The sequence below is a fragment of the Diorhabda sublineata genome, chromosome 3, assembly GCF_026230105.1.
Source record: "Diorhabda sublineata isolate icDioSubl1.1 chromosome 3, icDioSubl1.1, whole genome shotgun sequence".
Classification (NCBI taxonomy): domain Eukaryota; kingdom Metazoa; phylum Arthropoda; class Insecta; order Coleoptera; family Chrysomelidae; genus Diorhabda; species Diorhabda sublineata.
Window position 1 is genome coordinate 1,471,262 of NC_079476.1, and position 17,496 is coordinate 1,488,757.

The window sequence follows — 17,496 nt, forward strand, 5'->3', positions numbered from 1 at the left end:
CAACAACCAATTTGCACTTACTAATTAGTTGGAATTGATAACGTTTGGCCATTCCAATTGCAATAATTGTCACAAATCAGAAAAGAGGATCTGCAAAAAGTTATAAAATACGTAATCAAAGATGAAGAAACAATCTTAACATGGTAGTGAAAACAACAACCAATTTGCACTTACTAATTAGTTGGAATTGATGACGTTTGGCCACTCCAATTGCAATAATTGTCACAAATCAGAAAAGAGGATCTGCAAAAAGTTATAAAATACGTAATCAAAGATGAAGAAACAATCTTAACATGATAGAGAAAACAACAACCAATTTGCACTTACTAATTAGTTGGAATTGATGACGTTTGGCCACTCCAATTGCAATAATTGTCACAAATCAGAAAAGAGGATCTGCAAAAAGTTATAAAATACGTAATCAAAGATGAAGAAACAATCTTAACATGATAGAGAAAACAACAACCAATTTGCACTTACTAATTAGTTGGAATTGATGACGTTTGGCCACTCCAATTGCAATAATTGTCACAAATCAGAAAAGAGGATCTGCAAAAAGTTATAAAATACGTAATCAAAGAGGAAGAAACAATCTTAACATGATAGAGAAAACAACAACCAATTTGCACTTACTAATTAGTTGGAATTGATGACGTTTGGCCACTCCAATTGCAATAATTGTCACAAATCAGAAAAGAGGATCTGCAAAAAGTTATAAAATACGTAATCAAAGATGAAGAAACAATCTTAACATGATAGAGAAAACAACAACCAATTTGCACTTACTAATTAGTTGGAATTGATGACGTTTGGCCACTCCAATTGCAATAATTGTCACAAATCAGAAAAGAGGATCTGCAAAAAGTTATAAAATACGTAATCAAAGATGAAGAAACAATCTTAACAGGATAGAGAAAACAACAACCAATTTGCACTTACTAATTAGTTGGAATTGATAACGTTTGGCCACTCCAATTGCAATAATTGTCACAAATCAGAAAAGAGGATCTGCAAAAAGTTATAAAATACGTAATCAAAGATGAAGAAACAATCTTAACATGGTAGTGAAAACCACAACCACTTTCCACTTACTAATTAGTTAGATTTGATGATATTTGACCACTCTGATTGCAATCATTATCACAAATCACAGAAGAGGATCTGCAAAAAGTTATAAAATACGTAATCAAAGATGAAGAAACAATCTTAACATGATAGAGAAAACAACAACCACTTTGCACTTACTAATTAGTTGGAATTGATGACGTTTGGCCACTCCAATTGCAATAATTGTCACAAATCAGAAAAGAGGATCTGCAAAAAGTTATAAAATACGTAATCAAAGATGAAGAAACAATCTTAACATGATAGAGAAAACAACAACCACTTTGCACTTACTAATTAGTTGGAATTGATGACGTTTGGCCACTCCAATTGCAATAATTGTCACAAATCAGAAAAGAGGATCTGCAAAAAGTTATAAAATACGTAATCAAAGATGAAGAAACAATCTTAACATGATAGAGAAAACAACAACCACTTTGCACTTACTAATTAGTTGGAATTGATGACGTTTGGCCACTGCAATTGCAATAATTGTCACAAATCAGAAAAGAGGATCTGCAAAAAGTTATAAAATACGTAATCAAAGATGAAGAAACAATCTTAACATGATAGAGAAAACAACAACCACTTTGCACTTACTAATTAGTTGGAATTGATGACGTTTGGCCACTGCAATTGCAATAATTGTCACAAATCAGAAAAGAGGATCTGCAAAAAGTTATAAAATACGTAATCAAAGATGAAGAAACAATCTTAACATGATAGAGAAAACAACAACCACTTTGCACTTACTAATTAGTTGGAATTGATGACGTTTGGCCACTGCAATTGCAATAATTGTCACAAATCAGAAAAGAGGATCTGCAAAAAGTTATAAAATACGTAATCAAAGATGAAGAAACAATCTTAACATGATAGAGAAAACAACAACCACTTTGCACTTACTAATTAGTTGGAATTGATGACGTTTGGCCACTGCAATTGCAATAATTGTCACAAATCAGAAAAGAGGATCTGCAAAAAGTTATAAAATACGTAATCAAAGATGAAGAAACAATCTTAACATGATAGAGAAAACAACAACCACTTTGCACTTACTAATTAGTTGGAATTGATGACGTTTGGCCACTGCAATTGCAATAATTGTCACAAATCAGAAAAGAGGATCTGCAAAAAGTTATAAAATACGTAATCAAAGATGAAGAAACAATCTTAACATGATAGAGAAAACAACAACCACTTTGCACTTACTAATTAGTTGGAATTGATGACGTTTGGCCACTGCAATTGCAATAATTGTCACAAATCAGAAAAGAGGATCTGCAAAAAGTTATAAAATACGTAATCAAAGATGAAGAAACAATCTTAACATGATAGAGAAAACAACAACCACTTTGCACTTACTAATTAGTTGGAATTGATGACGTTTGGCCACTCCAATTGCAATAATTGTCACAAACCAGAAAAGAGGATCTGCAAAAAGTTATAAAATACGTAATCAAAGATGAAGAAACAATCTTAACATGGTAGTGAAAACCACAACCACTTTCCACTTACTAATTAGTTAGATTTGATGATATTTGACCACTCTGATTGCAATCATTATCACAAATCACAGAAGAGGATCTGCAAAAAGTTATAAAATACGTAATCAAAGATAGAGAAACAATCTTAACATGATAGAGAAAAAAACAACCAATTTGCACTTACTAATTAGTTGGAATTGATGACGTTTGGCCACTCCAATTGCAATAATTGTCACAAATCAGAAAAGAGGATCTGCAAAAAGTTATAAAATACGTAATCAAAGATAGAGAAACAATCGTAACAACATGATAGAGTAACTACAGTCACTTTCCACTGATTATATCAGTTGGAACTGATGATGTTTCAAGCAAAGATAATTTCAACGTAATTATAAATATTAATATGTCGAATAAGTGATTCGATTTCTTTTAAATGAAATTTTTTGTGTTACTGATGAGAATAGATATCATCGTTGTTGTTTTATTAGAGATAGATAATTTGCTAAACGCGCTCTAAACGACTAAACAATTTTGAAAAGTCAATTTTGACAACAGATGAAAAAACATATAGACTTTTGATTGTTTGCATTTAATCAAATTTGAAAATAAACTTAATATTGTGATGGTATATCAAGTCAACCTATATGGCATTGTAATCTTTCATCGGAACTGTCATTTGATGAAAAATAAACAGAAAATATGCAAATAAGAAATACAAAACTCCCAACTCCAACTGACGCCGAAGTCATAATTCAAGAAATGAAAAAACAAACACATGTGTATAATATCCAGCGCCAGCTTTACACAAGCAGCAAAATAAACACAAAAGCTTTCCGGGAGGTCGTATAATCCCTTAGTCACAACTGAGCTAATAGCAGTTTGTAATATACAATGTGATTAAATCGTCCGTTTATATAATGATGACGAATAAAAAAATATTTTTTATTGTTATGTTTTCCAAGCTTCAGGAAAATTGAGCGTTTTGTTTGTTTCCACACGATTTGCTAAACCAGGTACAATTCTACTAAAATTATAGTTTCTTGGTAGACGATTTAACAAAAAATAAAACGTGGTGTTTGAAACTATGCGAAGATTTCATCAGAAACGTGGTGGATGAGAATTTTTATTTAAATACAATGTTCACCATTATTCACTATTTCCCCAGGTATTCTGGTATTAACCGTAAGCAGCTTCCAACGAATATCGATTGGTTTTGAGTGATTTGAACGAACAAGAGTTGCCTTAATCGCCGGACGGGTTCATCTTGGATCATACTTCTAACTTTTTCAATATTAAGCAGTAACTTAAGTGTAAAGCCTACCAGCACTTGCTTTAAGACAACGTGCAATGCAATGCAAGACGCAATATTTCTTGATCAAAAGCATACGCAGATGAAGTTATGTTTCATGTAAGATCTTGCACTTTATTGCAACATTATCGGTTTGGTCTTATTTTTATTTCGTACAAGCTGCAATTCTAGTGATAAATCTAGTTACTTTTTGCTTAAAAACCAACCTGTCCATCATGGTACAAAAGAAAGACAACAGCAGATATAATTATTGAAAGCGATTGAACAACAATTGAGGAGCATTTGTTCGCTTTTACTAATGGAATTTTTGTTGGTGGCAGCCATAATGCAATGGAAAGAGACTTGCATAATATCAAGCCACGTGCAATGTCTTGCATCATCTCAAGCGGTCTTTACCACCAAATGTGCGTTGCAACTGTTCAAGACCATCCTTGAAATCTCTTGAAAACATCGTATTTCGATGTCAATTCATATGTACGACTTTTACATTGTTCGCATGTCTGAAATAAAAACAACACAGAAAAACAGCAGAAATACGGAAAACGGTCGTCAAAACTACAAATTCTAGTTTTACAATGGTATTTACAATACTATTGATTCATTAAAATGGATATAACAACAAAACAAGAGCGAAATAAAGATGGAAAAAACTTGTTACGATAATATTGAATTTATCATTCACGAATGTGTATAAAGAGCCACTACAATCGTGATTTTTCCTTCAGCATAAATTGTTCAGGACTAAAACAGTCAAACTGCTTGACTGTCTAATAAAGCGTATTATTAAGATTTTTACAAATTTGAAATTATTTTAATTTTTCTACTTTTCCGTAGTTGGTCTTCTGAAAGACCAAGAAAAACAAATTTTTTTAACAAGAATCGATTTTTTTATTCATTGCTTCTACAATTGAGATCAATTTCTAACCAGCGAGCCTTTTTTTAGATCATCAAATAGCCAGTAGTCACTGATTGCCAAATTTGTGGCTAAGGAAGTAATTTGGAATGTAATTCTTTCAATTTAACCATCGTTACCAGCGACTTGTCAATCGGTGCATTGTCTTGGTGGAACTTTGGATTTTTCTTTGATATATGAGGCCATTTTTCCTGTATTTTTGCCTTCAAACGACCCAGAAACTAGTAGTATATAGTATTTGCTATTGATTGTTTCTTTTTGGACATAGTCAACGAACAATATACCAAAATACTGAAGTTATAACCTACCCAGCTAACTGTGGTACATTTGGACGCTTCGGACGTAGTTCACCGGCTGCAGTCTACTCAAATGTTGATGGTTTTGATTCTGGCATGAAATGATGGATCCATGTTCAATCTATTCTCACATATCGACGCAAAAAATCTGATTTATTACGTGTAAACATGACCAAACACTGATCTGAATCAACAACAAGTTGTTGCCTTCTGATATCTTTATGGTCTTCGCTATCTCACGCAATTTCAATTTATGATCAGAATTAGACAACCAGAACGCTCACCATCATCATTGTTTGTACCACCAAATGCGAATCGCTTTAAAACAATAAAAAAGCAAAGTTTTTGGACTGTCTGCATTCATATGACCATGCCTCTTTGTTTTCTCACAGAATGATCTCGTAGTTGGTACTCTAGTCCTTCACGTTCTATTTTTATAATAATCTAGACAAAGATGTTGAGGTAACGGCGACATTCATAACACAGAAAAACTAAGTTAATTAGAAAAGTTAATAAATGGACTTCTACTTTGATATTTTGCAAAGTAGAAATGTTATATTCGTTTCGGAATTAATTAAATGAGTGAATATAGACTGCTAATATTCAGATGCAAATTAGGAAACTACTAATATATAAATTATACAAGTTTCGGTAAGTCATAAAACTTATTTCCATTATTATAAGTTGCTACTCCATTTCCGCTGTTTACTTTCACAAGTTGTCATTTCAAAAGTAGATGATGCTCCGACTAACTTTTAATAAATAAAAGATAACATTGGTGCGAAGAAAATGGAATCGAAACAATATGTTAAAGAAGTACCATCAAAAGTTTGAAATCTGGTTTCACATAAAAACATTTTCGTGTAAAACATCAAAGAGCAATATTGAACTCGATGCAAACAAAAACATTTTTAAATACGATAGTGCGGTCTTGAATAACAGATAAATTAGTTGAAGTAAAAAACTTTGAAAAGGTTTGTATATTATATTATATAATATATAAGAACGAGAACTTTTGTTCGTTTTATAAAGAAATTGAAACATGTTAATTGTGATCTCAGTAAAAGTCTCTGTAAATTAGTTTTTGATTCTTATTATTTATCAATAATCATAAAAATAACGGTGAAAATATTTATAAAATCCAGCAATCGTCAATACGGGGTCTAGAAAAAATTGAAAATCAAATTACCGCCTTTTCCTGGCTAGTTTTCACATTTTCCCGATTGGAATTGCGTGAATTACATTACAAGTGTAATGAAACACTTTTAATTTAACTAGTTCTTGCTCCACTGTTGCACGCTTTCTTATAGAGATTATTTTCTCTCTGTTTTTCTAGTTTCCAGCAAATCTAGTGATTTTTTGTCTTTTTGTACTCCATCATATCGTGATTAGGGATTCCTCATAAACACTAAACACTAAACTTTCGCCTACAAGTGATTCTTCTTGTGAATTATCAACCGAAATCTTCTTTTTGACAGAAAATCCTCCCTCTCTTTGCTGTCACTTTACCGTAAAAAATTATTAGAAGAAGTTGTATCACTTTTTTTAAAACACTGTTTTCAATTTCGATAATATCCAAACATCATCGACTCTATCACATCTGGAATAGTTTTTTATCTTATTTAGAGTGATCTGATTCTGTAGAATATCTTTAAAAGTCATGTCTGCTTCTTCCGGTATAGTGACGTTGCAATGTTTCCAGTCAACAAAATGTCAAATGCTTCCGGCATCAGTTGCACGGATTGTTCTGTATCGTTTTTGAAATTAAGTAAACTTATTGTTTCAGTTAATTTGACTGCTAAAGGCCATTTTTCCAATAGTTTATACATCAAACAGTTTCTACAATCCTTGCGAAAAATCAAAATTTCCTTATCTTTCACCCCAATGCATTTTTCCAAGCCGCATATTCTAAATCGACATCTTGCATATTTTTGAAGTTGCAGAAGAAACCATTGGCATTATCCAGAAACGAAATGGAGTTAGTTTTAAAATTTTCAAGGAATGACTCTAGTTCTTCGGATAAGGACTGAAAGAATGGTAGTTCAGCCAATAATAGTTTATTATCCAAACATTTTTCCACGGTTTCAAAAATTTCGTCTGAATTTTTTGAGAAATGAGTGTGTTCTATAGCCATCGTACAAAATAGAATTTTGGAGAAAAATCAAAACAACCAGTAAAGGATAAAAATATTCCTTTTTTGTTTTAAACGACTTTTTAAAAATTACTTCGAAGTAAATTCGTACTCAAAACTTTTGGAAATTTTTTCTTAAAATACTCATTTAACAGAAAAATGGTACTTACGTGATGTATTGCTTAATGGTTGACTATGATTTTTCCTTTTAAGAGCAGAGTTTGAGAGAAAACTTCTGTTTATTTGTTTGTCATGACACAGAAAAAAACATTTCCAGGAACCACAAATGCTACTGACGTTCGAGGTCACTTCGTAGAAATGGAGTAAATCCAGAGCAAGATTAACATAAGTTGCTGGTCGGTGAAACAGCGTTAACGTTCCAAAAAAATTCAAATCAACCTTTATACAAAGAAGAAAAAATATTTTAGCGGTAACCGGATATCCAGATCTCAAACCTTGTATTTTGCTTCAATAGCTTCAAGAAACCTTATGAAAAAAAAGTCATCAAAGCTACAGAGAAGAAGAATTATTGAAGGTAGTAGTGCGTCTTTTATTAACAATACGAGGGTAGTTCCAGAAGTACCTGAAACAAAAAATTAAGTGTAAAAACTGCTGATATTATCTCTTCATTATTGAAAAATCTTCGACCACCGAGTCAGTTTTTCAAGATAATAATCCGAGGTTGCTGAAGCTGGCAAGTAGAATGCATGAGGTAGCAATTCATTGATTTGGCTATTGCAATAACGGCCGTTTTTGCTTGATTTCTTCGCTAAAATATTTGAAACAATAGGTTGGCATAATATTAGCCGTTGATAGTTCTTCCCTTTTCAAAATGAACCCAAACACATCCCAAAAAACCGACGCCATGAACTTGCCTGCATATGGAACGATGTTTACCTTCTTTGGAGCCGATTCTCCCTTTTCAGTCCATTGCTTTGATTGTTCTTTTGTTTCTGGTATGATGTGATAGACCCACGTTTCATCGATGGTTATGAAACGGTACAAAAATTCGACTTTATCTTTTTTAATACCTGTATCTATAATTTTCTTCTAGTATTATAGTGAATAGATTTTTTCACATATAACTTCTAGTATCCAGTTTTCTTATAAAAGTTTTCTTTTACTTCTTCAAACCTAAACCTTCATCTTCACTGTGTGCTTGCTGTTTTATATTTCTCATTGTTCAAATTATGTTGGTAATTAATCTATTGAAAATTAAAGGGCTCCTACTCACGAAATAAGTTGAGGCAACACGGTCTGTGTGAGCAAAAAAGTTTAATAATTTCCTAATTCGACGCTGCTTTGCGACTGCTTTTAATTCATTTAGGTGCACTATAATTTAAGTTTAAGCTAAGAGTTTTAATAGTACAGTTCAAACAAGACTCGAGTATACAATGAGTTTCAAGAGAAGTTGACAGAACGTAAACAGTAATTAAAAAAACAGTCTTGGCACTTAGCATTTCGTTAACTTTCTCAATTATTTAACATTTTAGACAGAGATATCCTATTTAGCACATCACGGTTCATTTGAAGTAGATACGGATTTATAATTAGCAATACGATACGTAATAACAGCATTATAAGATGATTTTGAGTAAATAATAAACTGGAAAATTTAACATCAGTAGGCTTGGCAAGGCAATCTTCTATATAAATTAAGGTTGAACGGTTTGTCTTCCTCACTTATTGACTGACTTAGTAGCGTTCTCAAAGATCGATCCATCCAGGTCCTATCGATGAACACACCAACACACCTCAGCAAGGTTTGAGATCAACGCTGGTATCCCCAAACATACGTAGATAGCAACAGACCATTATCATCAATTCTGATCTTGAAAACAATCTGAACTGATATGGAAGCGATCCGAATGAGTTGAATGCAGCTTTGCAGTCTACTAGTTCTACAAAAAGGTTTTCAACTCTGGATTTGGACATTTGTGGAGATGAAATATCACCATCACCGCAAATTCGTTTTTTTGATATTGAAACTGGGAGCAATTTTTGAAGTATTGCTCCCAAAAATACCGTTGGGATGCTTAGCTCAATACAAAACAGAACAATTCGACTTATAGGCGATCCAGACTTTTTTACGGATACCTTCCAACATAATCTCATTTAGAACATTGTTTCCAAGACCTACTCCATAGGCAGACGTTGTTCATGATCACCAGGTTCGCCAGAAATTCGATTTCTCTGGAGAAGTGTAAGCCTGTGAAATAAGCTATTAATGCACGTCTTTTCCGAACACTACAGCCTAGAGATCAAGCTCAATATCCACACATTCGAGTGTAAAAGGGTTTGTCGTCTGGTGCTCGCTTTCTACATGAAAAAATATGATTCGACGAGCTTCAAGTACTTCGGTATCAACATTACTAGTAGCAGAAATATATATATATATATATATATATATATATATATATATATATATATATATATATATATATATATATATATATGGATTTTTGCGAGAGATTATTTAAAGGAATGAGTAAGAGCAAAGTATGAGTTTATAGAGCCTGTGTGAGACGCCTACTTCGAACGGGTAAAATGAGAATATTGCAAGTTATAACAATCCTTTTACGGCCTTCTTGATCCAAAGATAGATCGATCCAAAACTGTAGTTAATGTCGGCAGAACGAAGAAAATGTTGCCAAATACTACAACAACGTATATCACGTCATATCACCAAAAATGTGACATAAACAGAAAATCTGCAACCACCATTAGATATTATAGAAATGACACAAATTCGGAGTTTCGCCTTTTATGTCCGACCTTGTATATCGCGATCAAATAAACGCTTGGTCTATGTACCACAATGTAGTCGTCAATGTTGATAATTAGTGTTTTTAAGGATACAAAATTTGTGACATATCCTGTACTTCGTTGTTGATATGAGAATGTACTGAATTCATATATAAAAACCTGAATGTCTAATTTATATATTGAACATTAATGATCTGGCACTGGTTCTCAGGTCTTCAATAGAACCGGTTCAGATTGTTTATAACAACTGTAGGACATCCGGGCCTCTGGCGTTATAGTCGAGTTCAGTTTATCAAAATATGTATATGAACGGTTATTTCTACAGGGTTTTTCGAAATATATCTATTATTGAAACAACATTTTCTAGTGTAATGCTTAATGGAATTCCCATTACTTTCAAAATATCCATATCGTTTCGTCGTAATCTACTTTAGTTACTTATTACGTCATATTTAGAAACTATTTTATAATTTCTGCCATTTAATTTTGGTTATGTGTGCTACATATTTTCACGTTTAGACATTGAATAGATTATTTGTTACGAAGATGATTATGCTAGTCAAGTTTTGCTATAGACAAATATTCATCATTGGATATAGCTTTATAATTATTCGAAATATTCTACTTTAAGATCAATACACTTCGGTATACATTTGATTCAATTGTCGAAGCAATTTTTTTTAGACGTATCAACCTTCCAATATCACTTGCAGATTATGAAAACCCTTGAATCCTTAAGAACGCAATATTTCTATTTATTTAAAGAAATTTATGAATTAAATAAATCGCATCAAGCTACGCCACGGCTTATCGCGGACTGTGTACTAGGAATATTTCAAAGGAATTGTGTACATACGACTTCCGACAGCTTCGGCCAATAGAAATGCATTTATGTTTACGCCTCGATGTTTTCATTAGTAAACAATGGAGATGATGAGTGTACGTGGACTGCCGGTTTGTTATACGGGGAATAAACAAATGCTGGTGTACCATTCAGAATGGATATGTCTAGTTATTACGAAAATTAGCTTTTGCTAATCAATACAATTGATTATTGTTGTCAGTTCATTTTTTCCGCATTTCTTGCACCAATTGACTCAAACAGTGTTTTTAGAAGTGATTGTATATGAAGAAAGACACGGCATTGATGAGTGTGACCCATCAATTTGATTAGAAATATCTACAGTTACTTTAGTACATATTCTACAATGAACGAAATAGATTCAGATGAATGTTTTGAACACAATGAATCGGGGCTTATAAGATTAACTTTTGAACTTATTAAGCAGAGACTCGACAAAACAATCAATAAGAAAACTTGATTGTTGATTAGATCAAGAAGCTAATCACCAGTTTTGTCATGGAATTTTGAAATTGGGAAAACGATTCTCTATATTATGTATTTTAGTTTTCTTGTATCCAGCCGACTGTATAAATTCTACCCGCCTTTTACTCAGATAAGTAATTTTTCAAGGTATCTGCAACTACGGTTGGTTGGTTGAGGTTATGTTGTTGACGTTCAACTATAGTCAGCGCGTAAAAAGTAGAAAATTCGTTAAATTCAACGTCAAGAGCGCGTAGAAGCGCGATCATAGTGTTTACCGCTTCAACACTTTGCGGTACAGTTGATTATCGACGATGTAACGTTCGGCAACTGTGGTTGATTTCCATATTCCCAATTTTTTTTACAGCTGTCATTTCACCACATAACATTTATGTCAAATTTGTGTATGGCGCATTTACCACTTCAGTCATTGTTGTTGAATTTTCTCATTAACCCTTAACTATAGACTATTGGATATGAGTGCATTGAACGCTCACATCATTCAACAGATTCATGAAAGAAAACCTAAAATGATACGTATGATGTTCTTGAAAGGCCTTGCTCAGTCTCTATGTGAACCTTATATGAAATTGCGATGCTACAATCAAAGACTGCTCACACCACTGCGAATGAGATTTGCAGCATTGCAGCAGCTCTAAAAAGTGAGTTGACAGAAGCGGAACCTTCTGGAGAGAAATAAAATTAGATAGAATGAAAAGAAAGCGATACTCATTCTGTTTGCCTGAAAAAGAGCGAAGACTGTGCACTTATGCACATATATATATCCAAGAATGGATATTGCATTGGCGATTAGGATCTAACATAGACCTTCTACAATTGCAGAGGCAATGCATTCTTCACATTCTTCAGAATTATGATTACGAACCACACCTACAGAAAACGATGAGCCTGTGAAATTGTGAAAAGAGAAATATAACAATTTACAGTGAGAAATTCAATGTTTTACTCCACAGGACATGTTTTTTTTTTGGGTACCATTGACTATAAAATATAGATTGTTGTCTTATATATATTGATAAATAACTTTTTTTAATTCAGACTGTTGATTAATAATGTTGTCATTACTATTTGATTAATTCAAAAATTTCGTTCAAATCCTGATTTGCTTGGTATAAATTACTCTTTAAGAGATTAGATTAGAAACAACTTTGTTACTAGGGTGTATTGATGATGATTTATTTATTCAAGACCATTTGCTCAGAACTGGAGAGAGCTACGATTACGGAATGTTCAAAATGCCTCTACTCGAGTATTTCGGCTAACGAAAAAAAAAAAATAAATAAATAAATCAAATTTTAAACGGAATTCTGAACCTTGCCGTGGCAGTTAACGTGTTAAACTTACTATTTCTCAAATTTTATTCCTAGACTATGAATCTACAAAGCGGGACATGGACAAGTTCAGTACCTATCTCACTGGCAACTTCCTCGGGTCATTAGCTACTCTCAAGACTACTTCTTCACCTAACTACGTATTTTTTCATTACCGCTTGTATGCTCCTACCTGCCTATGATGAAATTTAGAAGCATGAATGGATGGATGAGATAGTTGATGTTGATGTGTAATAAAGGAAATCGGAAATTATAATGCGTAGCATACAGAGGCAGCGTGTAATATATTTTTATTATAAAAAAGGAAGCAATTTGAATTTTTATTTACTTGGTCGATTTTTCCGATATGTCAAATATAATTTTTAGACGACGCCATCCGAAAGTTGTTCGTTCTGTATTCATTTACATACCGAAAGTGCGTTTTGAGTGTTCCATGTAGTGAAAGTGACAGTTCCGTATTGCAAAACACTTTCGGGACGCTCTGGAGTAACTCTAGCCACTTCAATATTGACAGTCGACAGTTTCACTTCGATGATTTTGCATAACCTTAAATTTTTAATTGTCTGAAATTAGTTGTTTTAACTGAAGTTTTATCTAAATTTATGAATAACAATGAATGATGATGAAAAATAAAAAAATTGATATTGTCATTACAAATATCATTAAGTAAATTATATTGTTCAATAAATAAAACGTTTATAATTCTCAATTATTTATTTCTTTCCTCAGTGTAATTGAAAAAGTTTTTGATCTCATGCGTCGTCTGAAAAATGTTGTGTGCGCTGCGGCCGAAATACTACTTTGTTAGACTCGTCAGTTGCTCGCCTCGCTTCGCTCGTCTCGCTCGTCCTTCAGTCCTTGGCATACAAATTTCTATTGTTTTTATTTTGTTTTCGAATCGGATCTAATAATAGGAGAATTCGGGATTTAATAAAGCGCGGTAGATACGGGGGGATACCTTGTACCCATTTAAGTAAATCTACCAAATATGAGCCCAAAATGTAAAGCCACCAGTTAAGGATAAAAGATCAGAATAATTAATCATCAGAACGAGTTACTTACATGATAAAAATTGTCTATACCACTAATCTGACAATTTGAGAGTGATGTAAAGAATATAGAAGGGCTACTGTCATCTTGGCATTCCCGAGCTTAATTAATTTTTTTGTTTTGAAGTAATTGATTCAAAAATAACGTAAAATGTATAATTGACGATTTCCACAAGTCGAAGTAACAAAAAATCCGTCGATAAAATTTAATGCGTGCAGCTGCGTGTATATTCTTCTCATTCTTTTTTCTATGTTTCACTCTCATGAAGCCATCACAGCAGATCACAGAGAATCTTTTGTGGAAGCCACAAGCAGTTTTGTTCGCAGGTCGTCGATTCCGAATCAGTTGGTAACCAATTTAGGATTGCTGGATTGCACATCTTGATTGCGAACCTATTTGGGTTCCTGATTAACCGATTTAGGGACATTTAATTACAAATAAAAACGTTTCCAGAGTTACAGATTTATAGTGAGATATTATTCACTTGTGAGGTAAATCGTCCTTATTATGGTGCTCTATCGTATCAAGAAAATACGCATCTGGATATTTCTTTTTTCTATATGTCTCTATTCAATTTTTGCTTAGTCGATGCCGTGCTTCCAATTCACAAAAATTTATGTTTTCCCGTTTATTACTTATTTTTTATATATTTGATAATCTATAATCGCTCCCAACAACATTCAAAATCTTCTTCTCTTTGTTTAACTGACGGTCATTTGAGAACCAGGGCGTTCTCAACAATCTACTACCAATTTTTGCTGTCCTGAGCGTGGTGCTTGCAATGTCCAACCATTAGTTGGATTGAGTCCGCCTCAACGTCCTCCAACCAGGGAAAGCGTGGTCTTCCTCTCAATCGCCGTCCTCCAGGAATTCCGTACATGGCTCTGAGCGGGTATTGACCAGAAGACATCCTCTTCACGTACCCCAGCTACCCCCCTCGGTTGAAGGTCACCAATCCGTCTCAGCTCAGTATTCCTCAGCAGATCCTTCACGCACCGTTCTCGCAAACAGGGCCTAAAATCTTTCTTAGGCTCTCACGTTCCCAACAGTTCAAAATCCGATCACTTGTCGTCGTCATAGTTTATGTCTCGCATCCGTATGTGACTAAAAAACAGATTATTGTGAGCTTTGACCTTCGTGAGAGCGCCCAGAAGCATATGCTCCACGCTCTTACCTTCATCTCCGTTATAACGGTATTATCTTCATTTATCAAGGCTCCAAGATGCCGCTTCTTTGACAGCCTTGTGGTGGTTCATGAGGAATTGGTTCCGTATAGACAGACAGTGATATATTTCGAAAAAGAGTCAACAAAGTGCACACAGATCTCTCGAAATTTTGAGTTAGATTATGCACTTTATTACTGCGCGTTCAGTTGGACGCAGTTTCCAAAAAATTACGGTGGTACCACAGATACTTTATCCGCTGGATTCACCAACTTCTTCCTCTTTCCCAAACAATAGTAACAAGGGTCGTAGTTTGTAATTAAAGACTTCTAGAACTACTGCAACGCCGAAAAATCTACCAAATTTAGATCGATGAATCATTCCTTCTAAGTAATGTCACAGCGTTTATCTTTCTCTCTCTTGAGTAGTAACTTTTTGATTGTATGCAAATTCAATTTGAAGCCACGTTTAATTTCCATTAAAAATGTTGATTAGCGACATTTTCATGATTCTCATTTCCGAGAAAATTTTTCCGTTAATGGAACGAACGAAGAATCGATAGTTAATTTTAAGCTGTAAATACGAGTACATTTGTTAATAAGGAAAGTTGCGATAAATCATCTTCCTCTAATACGTATGATTAGTAAAGTGCGTACAAAAATGAACTTTAGCTCATGAGTATCCTGAACTAATTTCTTTTTTGTAAAAGAATTAGGTACCAGAAATCAACAATAGAGCTTTTCGAAGCAATTTGATGCCGATAATAGACTTTTGGCTTTCGAAAACTCGATGCAGTTCTTCAAGGCATCTGTTTTTAGTCAATAGGAGCTACAAATATTGGGTTTGGTTTCGAAACATGCACCCAAAGGTGATTCTAAGAACGGATTTTTAGTTTTCAGAAAGAGCTTACGTTGAAAAATTTAGACGTATAATATATATATATATATATATATATATATATATATATATATATATATATATATATATATATATATATACATATGAAATTGAAGACAATACAGTTATATTAAGGAAAAATTGTAAGTATACAGGAATTTTGCATTTATTCTGTCGCAGCAGTAACTTCTGTTGTATAGCCACAACTCTTTAGGAATCAGAACTTGATCTTCCTCTGCAAATAGTAATTTAAACAAATTTTTGCTAATATGTTTCTTCACAGAATTGCTCTCATCCTTTGATTTGAACTTCTCCAGTAAGTTCTTTTTGTATCAAAAAAGAGGTGTGGTCATTGAACCTACTTTTTCGAAAGTGATGTCAACCGTGTCTGTAGACAAACCAGTGGCCTAAAAATAGACCAACGAATTTTGTTTGAAATTTCACTTGAAACTTGGAAAAACTTATAATTCATTGGTTTAACCTTTGTCAAGCTGGTCTAGAAGACGTTGAAGATGATTTACGTTCGCGTAGTCTTTCCACATCGAAAACGGATAAAAAAAACCAAAAATCGAAAATTTTAACATGCTAAAAGGGTGTGCAAAACTGATGTCCAAAATTCTCACTTTCGAACAACAAGACACTGGCAAAATTATTTATATTGACACTTTGAATGCGATTGAAAATGACTCATACTTATTAGAAAAGGTAATAATGTGTGACAAAACCAAATCAACATTAGAAGGAGCCCGTCCTAAAGGACCTGACAGAAAAAAATATCCTGCACATTATATATCGAAAAATATATATAGAAAAATAAATAGAAAATAAATAAACCTGCGTGGAAATTATTCAAAAGAAACAATGTAAATAAACCGCTTGGTATAAAAACTGATATAAAAACAAATATCAAACGAATTCCGGGTATTGCATCAAAAACGGCGTATTCGCCGAATTTCAGAATTCTCCTATATTCAAGCAGGAACGGCTTATCAATGAATGATATGAATGATATTAATAAATAAATAATCACGAAAATATGAATCCAAACAAAAAAATATACACAAACTAAATGAGTGATTACTGAAATAAAATTAATGGCACAGAAAGTCACGATAAAATGTTTTCCTTTGTGTATAAAATGATTAATTAGGTAAAAATCAAAGGTCAGAATAACAGGACAATATTTAAAAAAACATATTACATTATGGGTATCAAAATATTTGAAACAAAAGCTTTTAAAAAAAAAATTTCAACTGTGCACTATCATTCCCAGACCCAAAAAGCCGGCTTGTATAATTAACTTATATTTTTCAATAGCACCTGTATGTTGTAGAACCACAACTAACACACCAAAGTCATTTTTGTCTTCTACTCTTTTATTCTTTCAGCCCTACACATTTCCATCGTTTTTGTTCTAGCAGACCCATCAACTTAACAGGTGATGGTAGTTACGAAGTCCTTTCGTGGAAAATCGTTTCCACTCGCCGCGAAGTTTGCACGTGAAAGCTCCAAGAAGCAGACAGTAGACAGTACATTGCAAGCTTTTAGAGAGTTTGGTAGTCCGTGTTAAAACGTTGAAACTTCCGATATTTCAACGAAATTTACGAACAATTTATAAAATAAAAAATTTTAATATCGTTCGTTGTTATTTTCTTCAGTTAACGGTTTTTTCACGTGATTTGCAGAGTGTTTAAAGAAATTTCA